Source organism: Oncorhynchus clarkii, chromosome 8 (assembly GCF_045791955.1).
Source record: "Oncorhynchus clarkii lewisi isolate Uvic-CL-2024 chromosome 8, UVic_Ocla_1.0, whole genome shotgun sequence".
In the NCBI taxonomy this organism is placed as follows: domain Eukaryota; kingdom Metazoa; phylum Chordata; class Actinopteri; order Salmoniformes; family Salmonidae; genus Oncorhynchus; species Oncorhynchus clarkii.
In genome coordinates this window covers 11620307-11627917 of record NC_092154.1, presented here as the reverse complement: position 1 = coordinate 11627917, position 7611 = coordinate 11620307, and positions in this window count along the sequence as shown.

The following is a 7611-nucleotide window of genomic DNA, read 5'->3' as shown; positions in this document are numbered from 1 at the left end:
CCACTATGAAAAACTGGTAGTTAGTTACCAGTTATATTCTTTGAAGAAAGTACCAGAAGGTATCCATTATAATTCCACAACCATTCCTCTAGTACCAGGTAAGAAGTAAGTATCCGTGGTATCAGTAACGTAGAATAAAGTGAACAAAGATCATTGGAAGGACAATGAAATGATCCTAGAATTCAGAATTCATATTGTGATGGGGAAATGATAACAAACGTCTATAGTGTGAAGGTGTGGGCTGATTGTCTCTAGACTTGATTCTGTCTGTTATAATAAATTGTTCTCATATATCTGATGATAATGATTGACGACAGAGCTAGTTACTGAAGGTCCAAGGACCGAGGACACACTGACGATTCACACGAATGTATACACACATAGGAATTGTCTTGCACCATTATGTATCAAGTATATACGGTACCCGCTGTGTTTCAGTCTAAGACTGCAACAATCTTCTGCTATGATGTGGATTGTTGTTCCCTTTTTGCTATTATTAAACCTAATTCATTCTACCATCTGCCACTCTGTCTTAGAGGCCTGAGTTTTCCTTATTACAAATATACACATCCATAAAAGCTTAGAGTATAACAGTTGGAAAAGACATGGTTACACACGTCCAGAGACAACAGTTAGTTAAGTCCTTTAAATGTTTGTTTGTGGCTCAACTTCGTGTGACGTTTACCACTCCAACCGCTGAAAGTTCCTTTCGCACACCCCACAACACCACTAAACACACACCAAGTCACTGAAATCACCTCAGGGGGGTTATTTCTGAGTTATTTCAGTGTGAAAACAGAGGAAGAGCAATGCCAGGCTGGGGAAGGAATCATGCCCTGTTTCTGTGTGTTAGGGTACCATTAGTAGCGGTTCCCATGCCACGTTTTCACCAGACAGGAGAAGACAGTAGACATTACGGCTTCTCTGCTGGGGAACACACAGCCACACGGAACCCTGGAATATATACTTTCATCTAATCAGTAGGCCATTTATCCTGGGGAGAGAAGGGGGAGTGAGAGGGAGAGAGAGAGGGAGAGAGGGAGAGAAAGGGGAGTGAGAGGGAGAGAGAGAGAGGGAGAGACACAAGGAAGAAAAAGAGGGGATTTCTCAGTCAAAAGCAGACAAGACAGAGAGCAGGAGAAAGGGACAAGACAGAGAGCAGGAGAAAGGGACAAGACAGAGAGCAGGAGAAAGGGACAGAGAAAGGGACAAGACAGAGAGCAGGAGAAAGGGACAGAGGAAGGGACAAGACAGAGAGCAGGAGAAAGGGATAGAGAAAGGGACAAGACAGAGAGCAGGAGAAAGGGACAAGACAGAGAGCAGAAGAAAGGGACAGAGAAAGGGACAAGACAGAGAGCAGGAGAAAGGGACAACACAGAGAGCAGGAGAAAGGGACAAGACAGAGAGCAGGAGAAAGGGACAAGACAGAGAGCAGGAGAAAGGGACAAGACAGAGAGCAGGAGAAAGGGACAAGACAGAGAGCAGGAGAAAGGGACAGAGAAAGGGACAACACAGAGAGCAGGAGAAAGGCACAGAGAAAGGGACAAGACAGAGAGCAGGAGAAAGGGACAAGACAGAGAGCAGGAGAAAGGGACAAGACAGAGAGCAGGAGAAAGGGACAAGACAGAGAGCAGGAGAAAGGGACAAGACAGAGAGCAGGAGAAAGGGACAGAGAAAGGGACAACACAGAGAGCAGGAGAAAGGGACAGAGAAAGGGACAAGACAGAGAGCAGGAGAAAGGGACAAGACAGAGAGCAGGAGAAAGGGACAAGACAGAGAGCAGGAGAAAGGGAGAAGACAGAGAGCAGGAGAAAGGGACAAGACAGAGAGCAGACGTGGAGAAGTGTCCTCCGATGACCTGAGAGCCCAAATCAAAAATAACTACAGTATGTAATGTGTAGAACTGGAGTTTTTTCTGGTTGGTCCTGAACTACTTTGGTGACCATATTTCAGGTGCTCCCAACTGGGTTAAAACGCACGGTCTCCTTCATGCTACTGCGTTAGCTGTGAACTAAATCCTAGGCATTAGCTCAGGGAGCTAACGCTAGTCTTCAGGTCTCAAACAAGACTGTTAAACTTGCATAGGCTCAGATCTGACAGATTGCTCTTTGATTGACTCATCGCTCAACATCACAAACAGCTAATTAAAAACACTAAAAACACCATTCCACCAAGACGTCTCCCCCCTCCCGTATCTCCACATAGAGTGATACATCTCTATCCTCTCTAACCCCACCACACAGTCTCTGCTCTCTCAAGTGTCCATTTGGTTTTCCATAGAGCAGTCTGTGACAGAATCTGAATCAGTCAGTCTCTCATGGGTTGTGTTCAGTACATCGCAAAACATTTCGCAGAGCAAATGAAAATGTTCACTCTCATTGGAAACATCCAGGTAGTATCTCCCGGTTTCACTCCATTTCAAAATGTTTTCTGCCTACTGAACACCACAGTGCTCTTTTCCCCTCAGAGCTGCCTGTTGAGCTTCTGGGCTTGCCTCTCCTTGGAGTTGAAGGCGAACTTGGTGTCCTGCAGCTCCTCCATGGCATCCATGGCCTCCTGCATGTCACGGGACAATGCCTCGTACCTCTCCGCCAGCTCTCTCCGCTCCTGCCTCAGCTCCAGCACCATGCGGGTCAGCTCTGTCATGTTGTGGCCGCAGTGACCCCGGAGCTGCTCCACATCGGAGAGGAGAACCTCCATGCAGTTCATCAGCTGCTCCAGGCGCTCGGCAGACACCAGCATCCCACACTCCCCCATCCAGACTGAGACAAAAGGCTGTAGTGAAGAGGCTTCACAGGAAGACTAGCGATTGCTATGGAGTCAGCTAATGGGGATCCAAAGAAAGAAGAAAGAGAAATCCAAACCAGGAAACAGAAATGTAGCGGTGATCAAACCAGGAAACAGAAATGTAGCGGTGATCAAACCAGGAACCAGAAATGTAGCGGTGATCAAACCAGGAACCAGAAATGTAGCCGTGATCAGAGGTGCTGATGATCAACAAGTAAAGTGGGAAAGAAATATGAGTACAGAGTTGAAGGAAAATGCTAGAAAAAAACAAGAAGAAAGTAACAGAGAAAGAGATGGCTCCTGCTCTTATTCTCTCTGTAAAAGGTTTTTAAGCTTCTTCTGGCTGAATACAGGTCTAAGGGTAATCCTCTGTGCTTTGTGTGTGTGTGTGTGTGTGTGTGTGTGTGTGTGTGTGTGTGTGTGTGTGTGTGTGTGTGTGTGTGTGTGTGTGTGTGTGTGTGTGTGTGTGTGTGTGTGTGTGCGTGCGTGCGTGTGCGTGCGTGTGTGTGTGTAATAGAGAGTACAGTATGTCTGCACCTGTGTGTGTTCAGCCCGCTCTCTGACGTCTGCTGCTCACTAATCCGCTTACAGCAGCTAACCTGACCTCCACCCCACAGTCAGGGAGCCTGCTTACCTCCCAATCCATCGTCCTTCCCAGCACTGAACTTGTCTGTCTGAGTCAAGGAGATCATAGATCACAGAATTCCTTTATGGTGTTTAGCAGCGCAGCAGCAGGTAACCTACTTTTTGAAGTGATTTGTTTGAGTATCAGATGAAAATATCATGACTGGTTGTTCATGCCACATTAAAATGTAATACATTTTTACTGTTAAATTACACGTCTTTACTATTAGACCCATTCAAATGTTCCATGCGAAAATAACCGATAGAGGCTCCTCTGAATGTCACAGTATACTTTTCCCTTTGCAGAGGTCTTGCTTTCTCTCTGGCTTCATTATGGTGATAGAAACTGTGAAGACACACAATTCATGAATGTGTAAGGCAATACAATCTATGTACAAGAACTCTAGCGTGGGAATATTAAACCGAACCGAAATGACCATGATGTATGAGATGCAGATTGACAGCTGCACCATTTAATCAGCAGAGGTCAGCTGCACCATTTAATCAGCAGAGATCAGCTGCACCATTTAATCAGCAGAGGTCACTTTCAACATGGGAATATTAAACCGAACCGAAATGACCATGATGTATGAGATGCAGATTGACAGCTGCACCATTTAATCAGCAGAGATCAGCTGCACCATTTAATCAGCAGAGATCAGCTGCACCATTTAATCAGCAGAGATCAGCTGCACCATTTGATCAGCAGAGGTCAGCTGCACCATTTGATCAGCAGAGGTCAGCTGCACCATTTGATCAGCAGAGATCAGCTGCACCATTTGATCAGCAGAGATCAGCTGCACCATTTGATCAGCAGAGATCAGCTGCACCATTTGATCAGCAGAGGTCAGCTGCACCATTTGATCAGCAGAGATCAGCTGCACCATTTGATCAGCAGAGATCAGCTGCACCATTTAATCAGCAGAGATCAGCTGCACCATTTGATCAGCAGAGATCAGCTGCACCATTTGATCAGCAGAGGTCAGCTGCACCATTTAATCAGCAGAGGTCAGCTGCACCATTTGATCAGCAGAGATCAGCTGCACCATTTGATCAGCAGAGGTCAGCTGCACCATTTAATCAGCAGAGATCAGCTGCACCATTTAATCAGCAGAGGTCAGCTGCACCATTTAATCAGCAGAGGTCACTTTCAACATGGGAATGTAGTAATTTTGGTTACATTAGGACAAGATATTTATGACACAAACATATTTGACCCCATACCGCACAAGGACCTAGACAAAAAGAACACCTACAGTATGTGAGAATGCTTTTTATGAACTACAGCTCAGCGTTCAACACCATAGTGCCCTCCAAGCTCAACACTAAGCTAAGGACCCTGACTATTCACATAAACCCCCTTTATTATTTATTTATGCATCTTAAGTGTTTTGCACTGACTCTATGCACACTCACTAGACTCTACCCACACATACTACACTGACTCTATGCACACTCACTAGACTCTACCCACACATACTACACTGACTCTATGCACACTCACTAGACTCTACCCACACATACTACACTGACTCTATGCACACTCACTAGACTCTACCCACACATACTACACTGACTCTATGCACACTCACTAGACTCTACCCACACATACTACACTGACTCTATGCACACTCACTAGACTCTACCCACACATACTACACTGACTCTATGCACACTCACTAGACTCTACCCACACATACTACACTGACTCTATGCACACTCACTAGACTCTACCCACACATACTACACTGACTCTATGCACACTCACTAGACTCTACCCACACATACTACACTGACTCTATGCACACTCTCTAGACTCTACCCACACATACTACACTGACTCTATGCACACTCACTAGACTCTACCCACACATACTACACTGACTCTATGCACACTCACTAGACTCTACCCACACATACTACACTGACTCTATGCACACTCTCTAGACTCTACCCACACATACTACACTGACTCTATGCACACTCACTAGACTCTACCCACACATACTACACTGACTCTATGCACACTCACTAGACTCTACCCACACATACTACACTGACTCTATGCACACTCACTAGACTCTACCCACACATACTACACTGACTCTATGCACACTCACTAGACTCTACCCACACATACTACACTGACTCTATGCACACTCACTAGACTCTACCCACACATACTACACTGACTCTATGCACACTCACTAGACTCTACCCACACATACTACACTGACTCTATGCACACTCTCTAGACTCTACCCACACATACTACACTGACTCTATGCACACTCACTAGACTCTACCCACACATACTACACTGACTCTATGCACACTCACTAGACTCTACCCACACATACTACACTGACTCTATGCACACTCTCTAGACTCTACCCACACATACTACACTGACTCTATGCACACTCACTAGACTCTACCCACACATACTACACTGACTCTATGCACACTCACTAGACTCTACCCACACATACTACACTGACTCTATGCACACTCACTAGACTCTACCCACACATACTACACTGACTCTATGCACACTCACTAATATCTACCCACACATACTACACTGACTCTATGCACACTCACTAGACTCTACCCACACATACTACACTGACTCTATGCACACTCACTAATATCTACCCACACATACTACACTGACTCTATGCACACTCACTAGACTCTACCCACACATACTACACTGACTCTATGCACACTCACTAATATCTACCCACACATACTACACTGACTCTATGCACACTCACTAATATCTACCCACACATACTACACTGACTCTATGCACACTCACTAGACTCTACCCACACATACTACACTGACTCTATGCACACTCACTAATATCTACCCACACATACTACACTGACTCTATGCACACTGACTAGACTCTACCCAAACATACTACACTGACTCTATGCACACTCACTAATATCTACCCACACATACTACACTGACTCTATGCACACTCACTAGACTCTACCCACACACACTACACTGACTCTATGCACACTCACAAGACTACCCACACATGCTACACTGACTATGCACACTCACTAGACTCTACCCACACATCCTACACTGACTCTATGCACACTCACTAGACTCTACCCACACATGCTACACTGACTCTATGCACACTCACTAGACTCTACCCACACATACTACACTGACTCTATGCACACTCTCTAGACTCTACCCACACATACTACACTGACACAGCGACACACACACACTGCTGCTGTCGTGGTTGGACCTGGTCGCTCTTGAAGAATGTATTTTGATTCTGTTTGACATGATAATTCCATAAGGACAAGGTAAGAGAGCAGAAACAGACTAGTCTGACACTTATTAACCAGGCTAGACTGACACTTATTAACCAGACTAGTTTGACACTTATTAACCAGACTAGTCTGACACTTATTAACCAGGCTAGACTAACACTTATTAACCAGACTAGACTGACACTTATTAACCAGGCTAGACTGACACTTATTAACCAGGCTAGTCTGACACTTATTAACCAGACTAGTCTGACACTTATTAACCAGGCTAGTCTGACACTTATTAACCAGGCTAGTCTGACACTTATTAACCAGGCTAGTCTGACACTTATTAACCAGACTAGTCTGACACTTATTAACCAGGCTAGACTAACACTTCTTAACCAGGCTAGTCTGACACTCATTAACCAGGCTAGTCTGACACTTATTAACCAGACTAGTCTGACACTTATTAACCAGGCTAGTCTGACACGTATTAACCAGGCTAGTCTGACACTTATTAACCAGGCTAGTCTGACACTTCTTAACCAGGCTAGACTGACACTTATTAACCAGGCTAGTCTGACACTTATTAACCAGACTAGTCTGACACTTATTAACCAGGCTAGTCTGACACTTCTTAACCAGGCTAGACTGACACTTATTAACCAGGCTAGTCTGACACTTATTAACCAGACTAGTCTGACACTTATTAACCAGGCTAGTCTGACACTTCTTAACCAGGCTAGACTGACACTTACTAACCAGGCTAAACTGACACTTATTAACCAGGCTAGTCTGACACTTATTAACCAGGCTAGTCTGACACTTCTTAACCAGGCTAGACTGACACTTATTAACCAGGCTAGTCTGACACTTACTAACCAGGCTAAACTGACACTTATTAACC